Source organism: Alligator mississippiensis, chromosome 9 (assembly GCF_030867095.1).
Source record: "Alligator mississippiensis isolate rAllMis1 chromosome 9, rAllMis1, whole genome shotgun sequence".
NCBI classification, from domain to species: Eukaryota; Metazoa; Chordata; order Crocodylia; family Alligatoridae; genus Alligator; species Alligator mississippiensis.
In genome coordinates, this window is record NC_081832.1 from 62,385,999 (window position 1) to 62,405,847 (window position 19,849).

The 19,849-nt window shown below is 43.0% G+C and overlaps 1 long non-coding RNA gene across 1 annotated transcript; it reads right to left on the reverse strand.

The window, feature by feature from the left end:
- Window positions 1-10,342: 10,342 nt before the first annotated feature.
- On the reverse strand, window positions 10,343-17,371 carry LOC109280942 (uncharacterized). The gene is made up of 3 exons (XR_002087432.2): window positions 17,181-17,371; window positions 15,290-15,348; window positions 10,343-12,785 (listed from the first exon to the last, which is right to left on the reverse strand). It is a non-coding gene; the product is annotated as an uncharacterized LOC109280942 (long non-coding RNA).
- Between the last annotated feature and the right edge of the window lie 2,478 nt (window positions 17,372-19,849).

Here is a 19,849-nt window from a genome sequence, read left to right on the forward strand (position 1 = left end):
AGAGGGGGTTCTGTGTTACATGCTTCGTTGTCCCCCAAGGAGTCCATCGCATATAGAGTTGGAGGCGCACCAGAGTGACCGAGAGGGTGTCTCAGCTTGCTAGTGATTTGAAATGTGTGTTGCCATGGCTATCATAAATGCCCATGAACACAACCCTTCTTGTCAGACCGGCATTTCTGTCTGACTTTTTTGTTCAGTTCAGTATGGAAGGGAAGAGAGAGAGACGTAGAAGCTTGGCACAGGAGCTACTCTTAAACAATAAAGAGTGAGTGTGCTCAGAAGGTGAGAGAGAATTGCAAGTAAGGCAATTACTGCCAAATTAAGCATTTTGAGGAATTACAGCTCTATCTCGGTGATTAAGCATCCTACCTAGGAAGAAGTGTAGTAGGCAAAAAAAAAAAGTCAAGATGCAGAGCGTGCATACACATGTGCACACATGGAAGACAGAAAATGTGTCGGGGAAAGGTACCAGATTATAAACCCTGTAAAACAACCATCTATTGAGCTGCAAAAAGGGTGCAATACCAGTAGCAGCACAGACACTACCTCCACTTTTCTCTGCTAATGGGATTCAGCCCTGCACTCAGTAATGAAAGAGGAGCCCGTTCTCTGGACCTGTTCCATAGCAGGCCTCTGCTATTATTACCAGCAAAGAGAACAGAAGTGCCAGAAGTTGCGGTGGTCTTGTGATGCAGACAGTCCAACAGAAACTGGACTGAAGTCAAACTTACTTTATATACAACACCAAACACCCGTTCGTTAGCTGTAATCTTTGAGAGATGTACCACAAATATGGTATTATCAGAAAGACTGAGGTTTGGTTAAAATGGAGTTAGAATCCACTTACCTGAGTGACGGTAATGAATTCCTAGTGCATATTCTCTGGGAAACCCATTGACATAATAAAAACAACTGAGCACTTGCAGGGAGGAGCTCTTTTAGGGGCAATACTTTTTTGTTGTGCTTAGTTATGTCATAAGGTCATCACTGTAGCATGCACAGACAAGGTTCTTTGGGTGAATCTGGTATCTTTTATTAGACCAACCTGTAGACTGCACAATGATCACTTCTTGCCTTTCCCTAGTGCCAGACATATGACAGCCTCAAGATGGTTTACTGGCATGAATTAGGCCTCATGATACCTCCTTCACAAATGAGGAAACTGAGGCAAATAACTGAGGTGGTTTGTCCAAGGACATGCAGAAAGATTTGTAGCAAAGCCAAGAATAGCCCTGATCTCTCCTGGCGCCTACACAGCAGCTTTGACCACAGCTAAATGTGTCAGCTGGCATTGTCACGGAATGCAGTGCTATAATTCTTCACCCTTTTATGTTTGTACAGTATTTATGCATGGTACACATACTGGTTGTAAAATCAGCATTAGCAATTTGCAAAAGGTATAAATTCAACTATTACTGCATGTGTCCAAGCAAATGACTACACATTGTTTCTTTTCCCCTCGATTAGTCATTTTTTTTTCATATTCCTTTATGCTCCTGTAAGTGTTCAGCAGTATATTTGGATAATAGATACGTGCCTGCCCTGATACTGCCTATCAGATTTAAGAGGTTTGTTTAGTGGTTTGGATGGGAGACTCACAAAGTAGTTGCCAATGGCAGGTTAGAGGACACTGTCACCCTTTTTGCCAAAATAAATGGGAATGGGGCCCTGTGTGTCATACTTAATAGTGTATTAACATTGATCATGTTAATGGAAAGTACTACCTGGCATGGGCAGTAGTGATCATGACACATCTTATTCTTTATTTGTATTATAGCTGTTAAAAGCCTTAGTCTTAGACTGGGCCTCCATTGTGCTAAGTGCTGGAAACCACAGAGCATAAAAATGGTCTCTGCCCCAAAGAACTTGCAATGGAAGTTTAAGCCAGAGATAATAAAGTATTTAGACATGCAGATAGGAGACATGAGGGAAGACAGAGCTGTTTCTCAGGATCAGGCAGGAGCAAGATCAGGTGGGAGGAAGGGAAGCTTATATTGCCCTGTAACAGTTTGGCCTGAATCCTTGAATACACATCTGAAAGTCTCCAAAGTTTGGCAGAGTTCAGATCCAAGGTTTGGAGGAAGTCAGTCCATGCCCCTCCCCCAGAGCTCAGACACCTGCTCATGGCTGGAAGCTGGGCATGCTTGGAAAATAAAAGCGAAGGAAACCACAGCAATGACTGCCAAGAGACAAGGTTGCTAAACCAGCTGCAGACTAAACAGCATACAGCACTTGCTAGAGAGAAAGGGGCATGTCAACAGCACAGTCACCGGATCCTCTGTGTTAGTGAAGGGAAACTGAAGCCCAATTTCCACTGGTCTCAGACTGATGATTGGAAAAATGTTTCTCTGTTTACAGGAATCTGAAACCTTGTAATTCTGCTCAGCTTCTTCCTTTTCCCTCCCCCACCCCTGGAGCCAGCCAATCACTAGCAGACACATTTGGAAAGGAAGATTTATTCTGATTCAGAACCTCCATAATTTAATAAGAAAAAAAACAATTCAGGAACAATAGCAGCTGCAGCAGCAATATATATATATATATATATATATATATATATATATATAAAGAGAACATAACCTTGCCTACAGATGAACAGGCCTGGAAAAGTTTGGACACGGTGCTCTGCCAGGGGAAGTTCCAGTCTTCTCTGTGGGTCAAAAACAGAAGAGCACCCACCTAATAGTACTGCTGTTGGCTAAGGATCTGGAGGCTGGAGCAGGGCTCTTACAAACTGTCATAGGAACAGAAGGATTCTCATCCTAGATCAGATCTCTGGTCCTGATAATTCAGTAGTCTGTCTCATATATAGTGACTAGGACCAGGTGCTCTAGACTATAGTACAGAGAGCCCTATCTTTGGCACTTATCAGATAATCTGACCCCATGAAGTCCCTTTCTAATTCCCAGAAGCAGAGATTGGTTTAAACCCTGATGTTTGAGTCTTCTACCCTGTCATTGTGGACAGTAGGACAGACAGGAAAGAGGATATTTAAAGACAGTTGCTTTTTTTACTTGCAAGGTACAAGACTGAGTGTGTGAGGAGGGGGTGGGGATGTACATAATAGTAAGAGTGTATTTGGGTAAATCCCAGAAAGTTCAGATGGAATCAGGAAATTATTTGCACCAAGTGGGAGCTGGATCCAAAAAACTGTCTGGCCCTACCGAAAAAAAAATCTCAGGCTTCAGTCTTCCCCTATGAGTGCATTTTCTCAGTTTACTACAGCGGACTCTTTTTTTCCTTCTGGGTCTGTGAGTTTCATCCCAAGCAAGACAATCCAGTCCGTGTCTTCATGGAGTCGTGAAATATGTGCTGCACTTGCTACCCACCCTCTGTCTCATCATTTGGTCTATGCCTCCTACAAATATGGTGTCCAGATCCTGCCCCCTTGAATCCTCTCTGAACCATCCTGATATCTTGGGTCTTCAAGTCTGGGCTTGACTACAGGCTTCTTCATGGGATTGGCCGTAGGAACAGCTGCCTAAGAGACTATGTTGGCAGCTGCACTTCTAGCAGGGTTCAGGAAACAGCTAGGGTAAGGATATTCAGATAGGGTTCTCTGAGATTCACTGGACCCCACAAAAATAGAAGCTTCAGATTCACCTTTATTTGGGTGAAGGAACAAAAACATGAAATGTTGGTGACATTTTGCAAAATGGACACTGAACTGTACTGGACCTTGGACTCCAAACCACCAGAGTTCAGCATTTCAAGTGAATAGTTTCATATATTTCTCCTCTGTATTTGGTGTCCTTTGCCCGTTGCTTATTATTGCATACTCACTTTCCATTTTATATCCTATCATTATGTAATGTATCAAAGCAATTATCTTGGCCATTTGTCACTTGGCCATTTATTTTTGTTCTTTTATTTCCTCTGCTCTTCTCTTTCATTTGCTAAACAGAGATTGAAGGACAGAAGTTCACTAATGTTAGGCATGGAGCTATGCAGTTAGTCTTACTGATGCTTTAACAATAGTTTCAATTCCATGGCTAGGTACAAACAGTCAAAAAGCCCGGGGCTGAATCAATTCAGTCTTTGCAGGTTAGTCTAAACTGGACAGATTAAATTGAAATAGAAGTGAACAGACATTTACCTCTGATTCAGGAAAAGGAGCCACATGCCTGCAGTGGCTCAGGCCAGAAGCCCAGAGCACAGCTCTCTGGCTGTGTGTTCACTGCCTCTTCCTGTTGCCTCCAAGGTGTCTGGGATTTGCAGTCCAGACTCACAGTAGTGGGACTCTGCAGGGTTGTTTATCACTTCTCCTTCCTGCTTCCAGATGCTTCTGGGTTTTGTAGTTCACAGTAAGTTTGCAGCCAGCAGTAAGTTTGAGCAGGGAAAGAGGTGTTTAAACACCCTCCCTGGCCAGGGTTTGCCTGTGGTGGGGGGCCAGTCCTCTCTCTGCAGACTGGGTTGCATCCCCAGCTGGGCTTTCCCCCCAAACAGCCAAACATCACGGCTCCAGATAGTGAACAGAGGGGTAGGGCCAGCCCTGCTCTCCAGAGAGGACAGCCCAGGACTGAAAAGCATGCTGGGATGCTGGGTTACTATGATTTAACTTGAGTCGGGAAGGGGTCTGGGAGAGAAGTTTCATAAACCAGTTTGACCCATATCAGTTAAGTCTGATACTACATTCAACCAGGCTTATCTTAAACCAGTTTCAGCCATTTTGAAACTGGTTTATGTGCGCAGAGCTTCTGTTCTGTTACAGGTTTAAACCAGTTTCTGATTACTTAAACTGGTTTATGTGTAACTTCTGTCCCTAGCCCATTTCTCTTCCTTTATGAAACAGCCTCTAGCATGTCTAAAGCAACAGGAGATTAGCTCACTGAATGTACTTAACATGGTTACTGCTAACATGAGAAGTGCAACATCCACATGGATCCTAGTTTTCTCTGTTTAAAAATTGCAAATTCTCTGATAAAAATCACAAATTTTGTGATTAAAATCCCCCAAATCCATGTTTTTCTGTGATTAAAATGAAATGCCTCTGTATACATAGGTATCAATTGAACACAATTTTTAGTGATATATTTACAATTTTAAAGCAAGCTGGAAGCCTACCAGCTCCTCCATCAGTATAATAAAATTAATTCTAAATGCTTATACATTTTGGCATTTGATCTGGGTTTTTCATCATGGAAAATCAGAACTCTCCCTGCTCCCTTCATTCACCAGGACATGGGTCCCGCTCCATTTCTTCCCCACCCCCACTTTGTGGCGCTGAGCAGCCCTGATATGATGGTGCCCTCCCTGGTAGGGAGGGCAGTCAGATGGAAGTGCCAAAAAGAAAACTCCAAACAATGCAGTTTGATCTTCTTTCTATCTGGGTATTTTTCTTTCCTCCACTGGAATTCTACTGCACACTATGTCCTGGGCTTTCACTAGAAGGCTAATGCTGAATTAACTGGCTATGTGAAATCCTTATTACCAGTGTCATAAAATGAGAGAGTAGCTGGGAGGTTGGCAATTTTAGGGCATTTCTGAAGGTGAGGCTGAGCCAGATGAAAACTGGAAGGACAAAAAGCCCAGACAGATCAATAGAGGCATTTACCTTTCTCCCATTTCTTTTCTCTGTCTCACCATCAGGCCTGTTAAGCCTTTAGTATTATTTTGGGGATCGTGTGGGTTTAAATACCGCAGATGCATTATTTACCAGCAGAAAAACCTGGCAGGTTTGAAAATACCACGAGACCCAGAGTGAAGCGGGAGCCTCTTGAATTATGCATGAGCTCGGATAGAAGGCAATCGTTACTGCCATTGTAACAAGTTTATTACTTTAAATGATTATTTTGTGGCTCTCTTTCTTTTTAAGTTCAGTAATGACCTACATGCTTTCGCACATACCAGGTCTGCCAGAGCCCCATCTCTATTCAGGCTGTTTATTTCAGGCATAATTAGTTCACTCTTTCTAATATTAATGCATATAATATTGCCATATGATGCCATAAGTGTGTGCGCGCACGCGCGCGTGTGTGTGTATGTGATTTTCCTACATGAACCAATTAAATTGAGGCTTACACAGTGGAGGGAAATGACTCGGTTTCAACACCAAATATGGAACCGTGTAAGTCATTGGTTCTCTCAGAGCAGGGCTGTGCTATTTCCCTTTGTTACCCTGTAAATGGATGGTCTCTATCCCTTGTAGAATAACATTCTGGTGGGACCAGTGAATTTGCAGTGCAGTTGAATGCTATTCACTGTAAAGGGCACAAATACTTGCAAAGAAAGTCCTGCAGTACACAGACTACAATTCTTAAGGTGCCATGACACTTGCTGGACTCCATGTGTGGCCCGAACGAAGACTACTTTTATGTGCCAAGAAGACCAGAATTAAACATGGAGCTGTTCACTGAGAGGACATAAGTTTGGGGCTCACTGTACTTTCAGGATACAAAGATAATTGAAATCCGAAGGATATTACCATTGTCTTCAGTGTGGCTTTGGCTCAGGCCTTTTTTTACAAAAATGCAAGGCTTAGGAAGAGGCTGGGGTGGGTGGGACAGGCATGAGAGTGGAAGGGTTGAGGAGTCATGGACTAAATCATCATCACTCTAGCTACTAAAGACCAGATTCTTCAGTCCATCTTTGTGTTTGAGTAAAACTCTGTCGTAGTTGTTTGAATGGTGCCACCCGCCAGATACCCACATGACTCATAGATTCATAGATTGTAAGGCCGGAAGGGACCTTGGAAGATCATCAGGTCCGGCCTCCACCCATGACGAAGGGTGGTATAGTCCTGCTATTAGGTAGGAGTAGTGTGGCAGTTTTGCTCCAGTCAGTCAAGATTAGCTTCCCATAGACTTCATGTCTCATCCATCACTTTCTACCTGAAATCCTTTGCATGTGGACTTTGCAGGACCAAGTGATAATAGGAAAAAGCTACGTGAACGTGATATTTCCAGTCATAACTGCGACAAACCAGCATAGGGGACTCACTTAAACTGAGCCTGCGTTTGAGGTCTAGTAGATCTCCTGAACTCGGGAGGGTAGAAATAAAGAGCAAGGAATTCTATTTACCCCTCTGGCCTTTCCCAAGAACTGGAATAGCTACTTTGTCCCTTGCTAGCTACTCCCCCCAGTCATCGTCTAGAACTAGACTTGCGTTGTTCCAGCTGTTGTATACAGCTAGTTCTTGGAAATCTCTTTTCTCTTTCAGTCCTTGACAGGGCTGTGAGCTGCCATTTTGAGAACTGTGTGGACTGAATCTGTACTGCTATTAGTGGAGAATGGTTGGGACAGACTCTGGGGCATGAGGTTCAGACTTCAAGGCTCACGCAGTGCTGGAGTTCACTTTTGCAACCATGCAATCACATGAGCTTCTTTATTGAGGTTCTTTAGTGTCAGGAGAGGTTTTTTAGTGTCAGGTTTCCATCCAATGAAGTAACGCTGCTGCTTAGGAAGCTTATGCTGTGCATCTCTGACTTAGGTGATTTAGGTTTAGAAAGTTGCAAGTCTACCCTGCCTTCTGCCAGGTTTCTGTTGCTTATTTATGGGTTCAAGATTAGAGGGTACTGTCTTGGTGTGCATCTCTCTCTCACGTGTGCACATACACACTAATAATTTTTGTTTCTCTACTAAGTGGGATTACAAGGCAGTGTAGGTTGAAAGGATGTGAACAGAAACAATGTGTTCTTTAGCACTGGTGCGGCTTGTTGCCAGTCTAAAGGGAGGCAGGTGCTGTTGTGTGGGCTTTGGCTGCATCAAGGTTTCTCAGAATTTTTTTTGGCATTACAGTCTCAGATCATTTGTATGCCCACAATGTTACTGTATTTAAACATGCAGAAACTAGGCCCAGCAGAAGGCCTCTATCCTCAGTGGAATTCTTTGAACAACTTCCTTATTATTCTCCATTCTGAACATGTTAAAACTGAACTGTGTCCTAGAAAGTCAATGAACTCCTCCATAGCCACAGAAAACTTTCCCACCACACCCACCTACATGCCTGCACCCTGGCCCTGACAGATCTATGCTACTGGGCAAAGGAGTGTTTAGTCATAATGACAAAGCCAGTTTTAGGCCTCTGAGAGAGTGCCAGCAAAGATTAGCATAGCTTTCCTCTCCTGTATCTCACAACATCGGAATATCCAGAGTGCAACGCACTCGGTTACTATGTTCTGTTAAGAGCTTTTATGTAACCTAGACTTTCCAAGGCTGCAGACCTCCCCACTTTGATGGGGAGACTTTTTAAAGGCACAAATGAGAATATGAGAATTAGGTTTTTGAGCCCCATTGCCTTTTTTTCTGGTTGGGATTTGGCAACCAGTCATAGATGAGCCTGAGGCACCCTTCAAAATCCCAACCTTTGGTCTAGACTTTCAATGCATTAATTTAGGCTTGCACTTGGGCACCAGATTTCAAGAAGGATTGCTGCAGTTGGGCAGGAAAATCGTTTAACTGCACAGGAAACAGTCAGGTCTTGTAACTTTTGCATGCTCTTACTCAATTTGCATACACAGTCAGAAAAACTGCATGTGCATGTTAGAAATGTTGTCATGTTCCTAAAATCTAAGAACAATGGGGCCTTTTATGGCATCTGACTGGCCCTTTGTAAGCTGATGTACATTGTGTTTTAGGTGTGGGATGCCCCAGAAGTAAGCATTTGCAATACACAGATGAAAAGATGAATTTAATGAAATCTTCTGCAGTAGTCTCAAATACTTACAACATGGCAGGTTTGTGGGACTGATTATGTAATTCAGTAAACCGAGAGGGGTTCTTCCCTTTACACAACAGCAGTAGCAAATTCTCAACCATTGCTGGATGTAGGTGTTACACGACCTTTTTGCGGCATTCTGCAAAAATGTCCACGCGTCCTCTAAATGCTTCTATTTTCCGGGCAAGCCAAGGTCCATTTTAAGCAGCTTCCCATATCTGTTTGAGTCAGTGACCTAACCTTAGTATGGTTTCCAAAATAATTTTTGCAAAGAGCTATGGTGCCATTTGTGGCAATTTTTCATGTTATAGCTTAATTATATTTTAGTGAAATCACTCTAGATATGTCAAAGGGCTTAAGCTTCACTGAGGCCTAACTTCATAGCCAGCTTATAATATGGAAGGAATTCATTTTTAAAAATGATGTGACCTTGAATAAAGTATCTGCAAATGTTCTTAGCTGGCGTAACTGCTGCTTGCTCGTGTTTGGGATAGCTCATGCAAGGTCAAATGGAATTTATCAGATTTTCCCAAATGATTCACCTCTAAGTTTAAGAATAACCAGAAGTCATTTCAGGGTAACTGTGATTTCTTTTTCTTTTTTAAGAAATGTGCCTGAAACCAGGTTTAGAATCGAAGTATCTTCTCTCACATACCTAGTGTATCGCAGGGGCAGCCTTGATAAATCTGTGTAAACAGCATGATGGGAGAGACAGGGAAAGAAAAAAAAAACCCCAAGCAAACTAGAAGCAAAGTCTGGCAGATTCAGAGGACTTATTCTGGGTTTCTGCCACTGCAGCTTATGATAAGAATTTGCCCACCAGTATTTTAAAAATCCAATAATGATTAAGAAACCCAACATGCTAGAGAGAAAGAAATAAAAAAAAAAAAGGTATGTCTTTAGTGATGCAAAGAAATGTTGCTGTTTTCTTCAGGCTAAATGTATCAGAACAGAGCATCATAAATCAAATATTCATTGCTCCCTCTGCTCATTAGCTGTGTGAAACTGTGACTAAGCTTGAAGGTTAGTTGGTATAGTTCAGTATGATTGTTCTTGCTGCCTTGTTCTGCATCAAGAGTGTCGGCAGGCAGCCATGACTCATATACACAGCCTGCCCCCGCTAGTTGCCAGTTTTCCATGGTTTTTTTTTCCCATAAGGGGAGAAGATTATGGGGTCTTGGACATCTTCTGACTTCATTATTTTTTGCCTGAACAAAGTCAAAATGTATTCAAGTGGGTCTTCTCTTCAGTGAAAGAACTGAATACAACAGGCATTGATGGAAAATATTACAGATACATTTTTATCTTAACAATGAAATATGCAATCTGTCTCAGCAAAATACAGCTGCTGAGCAAATTGATTTGCATTAGATGCTTATTGGGGACCCACAGTTCATTCTTTTGTTCTTTTCAACAGCAAATGTGTTTCTCTGACTGAGAAACAAGAATACATTGTGGCTGTAGTGCTTTTCATCAAATGATCTCAAAGCACTTTGCCGATGTTAGTGATCTGCTTAGAAGAGACAAAACATTACAAAAAATCCTGTGGAGTTGGTAGGGGTCTTTCAGCAGACAGCACCTATATAGCTTGATGCTGGGTACATTGAAAATTTAAGGCAGAGGGTGGGGGTGAAGGGGAAAGGAAGAGAGAGAGAGAGAAATGCAGTGTTATACTAATGCAGGTAATAAATCTAAGACAATATTTTTATTCCAAAAGCTTTAAAATGAGTTAAGTAGAGATATTTCAGTTGTACAAAATTTAATAGACTAGCATATTATGGTTAAAATGATCAAAAATACAGACATTCAAAATGAAGGTGCACCTCAGGAAGTTTGTATCTCCTATATGAAGAGATAAGTTATCTCCTGGCTCTCACTGTAGCCTTCATTCTGGCCCTTTAGTCAGCCCCTCCCATCCACCAGCTGGGAATTTTCTTGCTGTTCTCTGGGTTATGCGAGGCTGGTCCTGTGTTGCGAGCTTGCCCTGCCAACAATGGGGCATGTCCGTGTAGAGGATGATCAGGAGGGGCTGTGCTTTGAATTTTCTTTATTTTGGCTCTTCTGGGTTCTGGAGCAGCCTATAGCTAGTTATCAAAAACTATCACAGTTTAAAGAAGCCCCAGGGCTGCTGTAATTTGAGGTCTGGACTCATCAAGTCTGCAGCCAAGGTCAGCAAAGACAATTTGTGAAGTGTCCATTTTTGCCCCATGGTACAATTCCTTAACCAAGAATTCACTGTGCTCTGCCTTCCCCCTCTGCCTTTGGCTCCAGAGAATTCAGGATGCATGCAGAGAGAGTGAGAGAGTGAGAGTGAGTGAGTGAGTGAGTGAGTGTGTGTGTGTGTGTGTGTGTGTGTGTGTGTGTGTGTGTGCAGGGAACTCTGGGAATTGTAGTTTTTCTAAAGTGACACTAGATTTTGCTGGTGCAGGGGAAGGAATTCATCCCACTTTTTATTGCCAATGCCCAGGTTGAGTGGGCAAAAACCTGATTTTGGCAGCAAAAGCATGGGCTGAAATCTCCCCCCAGCAGCAGCAGAAAACTCCACTGCTACACCAGAATACTACTATTCCCAGAGTTCCCTGCACTCCATGACATACTGCTCTTCTCTTCCCTTCCCCATCAGTTCTGGTACCCCCTCCTTAGACAGTGCCTGGAGCCTGTGCCCTGCTTACCCATCCCTCCTTACGGTATTGCCTTGGCACTAGATGACAGAGTAGTTAAGGTGTGTCTTGCAATGGCTCTAAGGCAAGGGGCAGAAATTACACATGAAGATATAAGTTATTGGAAACCAGTTCAAATCTGTAACGCAACAGAAGTTCAGTGCACATAAACCACTTTCAAAATGGCCAAAACCGGTTTAAGATAAACCTGGATGGATGTAGTAGCAGAATTAACTGATTTAAATTACATTTGTTTATTGAACTTCTGTCCCAGATCTCTTCCAGATTCAAGTTAACTCACAGTCCCCCAGCATCCCAGGATGCTTTACAACTCCCTGCAATCCCCTCCCCACCCTTGCAGAGGTGGGCAGGCTAGCCTTGGCCCAACCTGTCTGATCTTGCTGATCAGGGAAGCATGCTCTAGTGCCCCTCAGCTTCTGGCCTAGGCCACTGCAGGCAAGTGGCTGCATTTCTGGAATCAAAAGTGAATGTCTGTTCACTTGCTTATCAGTTCAATCTATTCAGTTTAGACTAATCTGCAGAGATTGAATTGATTCAGCCTCAGGCTTTTTGACTGTCTATACTTAACTCAGAGGTGTGGGTCCAGAGTGAGGCTCTGACTCTTGCCACAGGTTGCCCTCAGTCAACCCAGCTATAAATGGGCACCTAGTTATTCAGCCAGAGGAGTTTGAGGCAGCTGGACATGATCCCAGCCATATGGCTCCCTTGTGAACTGTTGGTTATAGAAACTGGTGCGCTTCATCATGGTAGCCTGATGGGCTCTTTGAACTTTGACTATTTTTTTATATCTTCCCCTCACCTTGTCCTGGGCTGCAGGAACTGAGCTGAGCTGCTTTAGTCCCCAAATCAGAGCTCCTAATTTGGCCCTTGTATCTCTATCCATAGTGTTTAGGCTCCTGCTTCAGCTGCCCTGTGCCTCTCATCTGCCATTCAAAACAATTTGCATCATTTACAATTTACATAATTTCAACATGAAACCAGACATCTGCTCAGGCTCCAGAATGTAACATGGAACAGAACATAACCTGAGCAGAGTTCTGCATTGTAGCAAAACCAGTTATGGGACTGCAAGTGTGAAACCCTACCCGCACACTGCAATTTGCAGAAAGGAGGATTTAGCACTGGACTCAAAATTATCCACGCATCTCCCAAACTGGTCTAGCCCTCTGTGGCTGGATGCAGTTTTAATGCCATCCAAGGCAGCAGAACTCATGATGGAAATTGCATAAGACTGGTGGGTCACCTTGGAGCTGAAGTCCCCTGAGAACAGCCTCAGAAGTTTTGGTGCAATCAAATTGAAACCTAATCTCAGGTTTGGACTTAGACCTGAATTCCTTTCTAGTGCAACTCCATTACAGATCTGAGCACCACCTTCTGAGCCCAGCTGTACATGAAATTTAGAAGATGATGAGATTTCCGTAGAGTTTCCCCTGGCTCTGTGTTTAATCCTGTGGGATGGCAATGAGAGAAGAGGGAGTGGTGAGATACGGCCGCAGTGCAACTCCCCAAAAAAGAAATAAACTTCAGCTCTCCTAAGAGATTTACATAATGTCAGAAAAAAAATATTTAAACACAAATGGGCTTATCAATATGGTTGGAAATGTTGCAGTGGTGGTGGCAGCCTGGTGTAATGTCAAGAGAATGGAGCTAATCAAACACTCACTCCATTGTGTGAGCCTGGCTGCTCATGAGACAGGTTTGTTTCTTTGGCAGGTATGCCTTTCCTTCACCTTGGGGGGCAGGGGGAGGGCGGGGAGGGGGGAATCTAGACTCCTTTTAAATCACTGCAAAGGAAATGTCCACATGTACTATGTACTCACTGAACGACTTCACAAGAAGCCACGTAATGTATGTATTTATTGAATGCTGTCATCAGGTGCTATAAATTTAGGTGCTACAGAGACTGGTATTTAAATTGAATTCCTCTCCCTGCTACCTTTTCATGTCAAATAGCTGGGTAGGCTAGGCACTGACTGGGGAAAACCAACCAAAGCCTTGTTAACTGTGCATGCACTCAGCAACTTGCAAGGCTCCATTATCCTGTGTCAGATGTTAAGGATGTGTTGCAGGAGGCCTAAGGATAGGTTTCTCTGAGGACTTGACGCACAAAAAAACTACTGCAGACACTTCCAGTGGAAGTGCATGGGGTACTGTGTGTAAGAAAACAGGATGAAGCCTTCAGAGAGGGAGAGCTCGAGAGAAGCTGAGTGAGCTTTGAAGGCAAAAGAAGCTAATTCCCACTCAGCCTTTTGCGATTCCCACGAGCATGTGAAAATAGAAAGAAAATAATATAAGGGAGAAACATCAAGTTTCCCTCAGTGTGCTTGTAGACGTTTGGTTTAGATTAGATGTCCCTGCACTACCTTTTGCTGGTGAGGAAAAATATCCTTAGAAAAAGCAGGGACTATCTGTTATCATGATGGTGCCATTGCTACTCTGGGGGTTATAGCTTAAAGTCGGGACACCTGGTTTCTTTTCTTAGCTGTGTCACGGAGTGAAGACCCTGGGAACAGCATTTTAACCTCTTGGAGTGAAGTCATGGCTACACTAAAGTTTTGCCATTGTCCAATATGGCCACGATTTCCCTCTTGGTGCCTCACTTTTCTCATTTGTGAAATAAAGATAATACTACTATTTCACTTCACAGGGGGCATGTCTATATGTTCATTAATATGCTGTAATTATGGCACATTAAGTTTAGTACCTGTAATAACAGGTACTAACTTAATGCACTGTAATTGGTGCTGCGTATTAGTGAAGATGAACACTCTTTGTGTGACAATGCACATTGGATTAAATCTACTATGCATTAGCACATTAGCATCGGTTTTGCCAGTCATGTTAATGTGCAGTAGAATTAGTCCAATGTGCATTAAGCGTCTTGTGTAGATGTACCCAGGGGGCGCATCTACATGAGATGTTTACTGTTGAGTAGACTAATTAGCTCTGCAGTAAACATTGTGTGTCTACAAATGCGCCCCTATTCGGTTGGAATAAACAAATTAATTCTGCAGCAGGTTAATACTTGTAAATACAACTACTATCCTGCTGCAGAATTTTTTACTGCACAGCACTGCATGTATAGACAATGACCCAGCTGTCTGGGCCACAAGGGTGCTTCAGTGCAGGGGCTGCTCAATGGCTAGCTCCACACTGGAACACCTTTGTGCCCCAGCTAGCCCCTCTGCAGCATGTTGAGCTGTTGGGGAGCAGCCCTGGGCTGGCAGGCTGACCCCTGGTGCCCCCCGCCAGGTGGGGCTGCTCCAACCTGGCTCAATGTTCTGGGATCCCAGAAGTTTATTGCTCCAGAGTTTATTGCTCTGCATTAATTGCACATGTAGACGTGCCCAAGGGGTCAGGCTATTTGATTCAGTTATCATTTGAATAGTGCTTTGAGACATGGAGATAAAGTCCTAGGAAAGACAGAAAATATTATCTAACCAGCAATTAACTCATTGCCATTTTATTTTCAAAGCAGTGCAAAACAGTTTTGCTGACCGTTCCTATTTTAGTCCCTTTAAGAGAGTGTTCTAGTGTGCTCAATTAAAAGCAAGCTGGAATGGATCCTACTATAACAAACATCTCATGTAGGAGACCCCCGACCATGCTATTCTAGTCATGATACTGTACATTTAATTGATCTGTTTGTAAATATTTGGAAATTTGCTTCTAACCACTAAAATAGTGGGTTTCTTTTACACCTGACAGTCTCCAACAAACGTTTCTTTCACATCTGATGGGTCCTTATCAAAGCACAGTTAAATGACATACCATTTTTGAATAAACGGGACAAACAAAGGAAAAGGTTGGATTATTTTTTTCAAATGCAACTGTTAAATAAATCAGGCTAATAGAAAATAAGAACACTTATGGCTAAAGTCACACACCATCTCATTCCAACTTCTGCCAGCATGGACCCTGAAACATGTATCTTGTAATAAAAAAGTCTTACCTGACTAATCACTTTGAATATGATCTGGTTCAGCACAACCCAACATCTGTTTGGTGGCTCTGTGTGAAACAAGTTCAGTCTCAGTTTAGTATCTGATGTGTTCATAAAAAAAAAAGAGTCCTTAGATCAGAAACTTTTCTTGACAGACTCAGCTAACAATCAAAGTAATGAACAGGTTAGGGAGAGACAGCTATTGGTGGTCTCTACATCAGAGTACAGTAGCGATCAGAGTAGAGGCCCATTGGTGTTGCAGCATTGGGAGAGTGCACTGATTCATGTTACATTGTGCAGTCATTTTTTTTTCTTTTCAGTCTTGGCTAGGTTCAAATTACTGACACGTGCCAGGGTATTTCCTTCGTATAATGAGTCACTGCCATAATAATGAGAAGTTTTCCCATTGTTGAGGAGGTCTTCACCATTTTCAGTTTTTTTCTCCTTGTGGACACTTTTGTTTCTGATGGCTTAATGACTTTTCAGTTTGCCACCTGCAGTTCAGGACACTCTGGGCACCTCTACATGAGACATTTACTGTGGAATATGCTCCACAGTAAATGTCGTGGTATCAACACATGCAGGGCTATTAGGCTGGAGCGAACTAATACACTCTGCAGCAGAGTAGTACTTGTAAATACAAGCACTATCCTGCTGTGGAGTTTTTTACTGCACAGCAATGTGTGTGTAGGCACTGACCTGGCTGGCTGGGGCATGAAGGTGCTTCAATGCGGGAGCTGCCTGCCAGTTAGCCCTACACTGAAGCACCCTTATACCCTCCGTGGCTTTTTGAACCAAGTTGGAGCAGCCTTGGACTGGCAGGCTGACCCCCAAGGCTCCCTGTCAGCTGGGACTGCTCCAACCTGGCTCAATGTACTGTGCTCCCAGGTGCATGTGTAAACGCAGTGCCCGTGAGCAATAAACTCTGGCGCTGTAAGCACTGGTGTTTATTGCATCACATTAAGATGCAGGGGTAGATTCACCCTTGGTCTGGTAAGGCAACTGAAGGCAGCTTGAGAGAGGTGTTAAAATACCATTGAATTTACCCTTTATTACAGCTTTGACAATCTGGGGAATTTTTCCTTTCTGGTGTACACCTAATGCTTAGATCTCAGCTCAGCTGTTGTAGAGAGTATTTTCAATCAATTCTATAGGACAATGTAATTGGGAAATGTATCCATGAGGTACACAGTGTAATACATGAGAGCTAATCTAATCTAGCAGTTATCATCACTTTTGAGGGCAGATGAGATTAGATCAAAAAGAAAGGTCATAATAACAGAGCTCAATCATCATTGCTGTTTACACACAGTGCTCACTGTTTAATTGCTAGATACTGGAAATACAGGAATAGGAGCTATCATGAAGTTGATGGGATTGTAAGTATTTAGGCCCATTGCAATTGGATTTCTTATGGAAATACAGGAGTGTTTACAGTTGAATCCACACTTGGCTCTGGACCTGTATGTTTTGCATTGAGGGTCATGTACCACCTTTGATCTACAATGAAACTTTCATTAACATTAGTGAGAGCTATGGGGATTTTGCTAATTCCAGTACTTAGACTCAATTTGTGACCTCATATAAAACCTGGAAACAATAATAAGAAGCAAAGAGCATAATTGTATTATTTGAAAGTATTTTCATTATTTTTTTCAATAATTTGAATAGCATTTTTGCTCCAGAAAGTTATTTTGTCCAATCTCATAGACCTCTGTTCAATAATCAGAGGAATACATCTTCTAGATTTATATGCTGAAGTCCACACAGGTAATTGCTGGCTTGCAAACTGAGCTCCCTTGATTCAAGTTAGATAAAGGGTCATCGGGGTGTATTTACAAAAATATTAACAATGAGCCACAAACAAATCATTGGACAGAAATGTTGCCCGTTGTCTTACCTTGTTAGGAAACCATTTGTAGAGAAGATGATTTTAGCATAAGAACCAAATCCCTGGGTATTTTAAAATAATGATCAGTCATTAGAAGCAGGAATGAGGGATATGATGTTATTCCTAGCTCTGACCTGACTATTTGGCTGTCAAAAATACTCCAGAGCTTTGCTTGGTTTCAGTTTCTTGTCTATGATTCATGGTTGCCTGCTACAGCTGGGTTAATCAATACACTGCAGTTTATTTTTAGAGCCAGTAACAGGTTGACCTCAAGGAAGGAACAAGTTCCTCTTGGTCCCACACTAGCTCTGAGGATGTGTTTGTAGAACTAGGGGTTACACTTCTTCAGCACTATGGCCCCAACCCCACGACACTGCCATCCTTGTTTTGCTATTAATAAAGCCCCACATTTTTCAGAAGCGCCAGTAATTGTGAGTGCATGTCACAATAGTTGGGACATGCACTCACAGTTAGGGCAACCCAGTAGATACATGCTCCAATGAAAGGAAGCACCTGTGTAATCCCAGCTACTTTTGAGATAGTTGTGATCCCATTAATTTTGGGTGCCCAGTTTTGTACAGCTGGGACCTGATTATCAGAGGTGCTGTACTAAAATGGCAGGGTCCATCTCTCCCACCCATTCTGTAGCTGGGGCAATTTACCACAGGCCACAACAGATGGAGGAAGGTTGGGACAACCCAGTAGTGATCTGAATTCAAACATTGGTGTCCTGCCCACTGTCCATCAGTCTTTCCCCATCCTAGGTTCTTCCTTATTTTATGTTTATTTTACCAAACCATTTCCTTCTCCCCCAACACCCACCCACCCACCTCTTTTTCTTTATTTAACTGCAGGACATGTAAGATACTGTATTCTTTCCAAAGTAACCTATTTGCAGTTTCTTCCCTCGACTGCATCAGCTGACATGACACAGCCCCAGAGCGTCATGGCATAAAAGAAGGAAGATTATCACACGCTCTCTCTCCCCCTTTGCAGTGTCTCCTGAGCATCTACAGCTACGAGGTTGGCATGTACCACTTTTCAGTTGCTTTTGTCTTTAACCTTTACTGCTTGCATAGCTGGGACTTGAACAGATCACTGCATCCTTGTGCTAATTACTGTTTAATAATTAGTGCCCATCAAAATCCTGCCTTTCAACTGCCACTCATTTTGTTCTGGGCTTGCCAAGTAACTTCACCTTTCCCTAGCCACAGCCGCTGCATTTGAGGGTCAATGAGTGAGCATTTCTTAATTTTGCATCCAGTTTATTTGCCAGCTTGTATTTTAACTCCTTCGTTGGCTTCAGTTTGATTCCTTTTGCTAAGAGATGCAAATAGATTTCAAGGGCATTGTGAAGCAGAGAAGCACAATACTGGTAAATGGAGTCCTGCAGTTTCTGCTGTTATCTGGATGATCGTAGTTCAAAGCAGTCCGAAGAGGACGGCATTCAGATTGGCCAGTGCCCTGGCAATAGAGGCTCATTCTAGCTTAACATGTTGTGGTAGGTAGCATAGAGTATCAAAAGCCCAGGAGCTGGAGGGCAGCCTGCTCCCTCTTCCCTGTATTTTAGATGCACTGATAAACTGTTTTTGGCACCTACCTTGCAAGGAGAATGATTATTCCCTCACCTCATATTAGATCATGTTTAGCCTGTGCATAAAAATGAGAAGTGCCAGGATTCAACATTTCATCTGTTCACCCCTGCAATGATGGGGAGTGCCTGTGTAGTTCCCCATATTCCACAGAAACATACTTCATTCAGAGTTGTCCTTGTCACCCAACCTAGGTGTCCCTAAATGATGATGTGTGACTTTCTCTGGAGTCTGCCCTGCACTGCTGGACTGTGAAACACACCATGCTTCTGCTGAGACTTAAATGCAGTGGTTCCTGGCTAGAAGGTCTTGCCCCTCCACTCAGGGTCAGACTGATCACTTTTTTCTATAGTAGAGGGCATGGCCTTCTTCCTTAGACCTCTCAAATGTATTTTAACAACCTTTGCAGCAGCAGGATGTTGGCCATGGTGGTCCCCGTGTATTACCTCTGTGGCAGATTAGGGTGTTATGACTTTTGGTTATGTCAGGGTTGACTGTGTGGACGCTAGCCAGTGGATTTGTATGGGATGGTATAGATAAGGATGATCCTGCCTCAGGCAGGAGGTTGGACTCGATGACCTCTGGAGGTCTCTTCCAGCCCCACTTCTCTATGATTCTAGGACATGATAGCTGGTCTTATCTTGCAGTATACACAAGCAGCAGGAACAGGCTGAGTGAAAGTTAAATCATTGGCCTGGCTAGATTTTTCCATATATGTGTCAGCTAGCACAGTTGAGGCTGGTGTTTTAACACTATGCTGCACAATGTATGCCGTAGCTACTTATTAATCAATGCAGATGCCACAGGTCAGGATCTGCTGTTGCTGTGGGGTTTGAGGATATTCCCCCATTAGAGCAGTGCCTGGCAGGGGAGTTTGAACGGTGCCTGCCCACACAGGCCTTACTCTAAACAGCACAGTCAGCACCTCACTTTTATTGACACTAAAACTCCATACATTCCTCTGTGGGCAAATTAACAAATGTTTTCCTCTCTCCTTTTCATCCTCCTTCCAATCATTTGTCCCTTCTCTGGAATAACTGCATAGGAACTGGTCACCTGAGGACTTCTTCACAGCTGCACAGAATT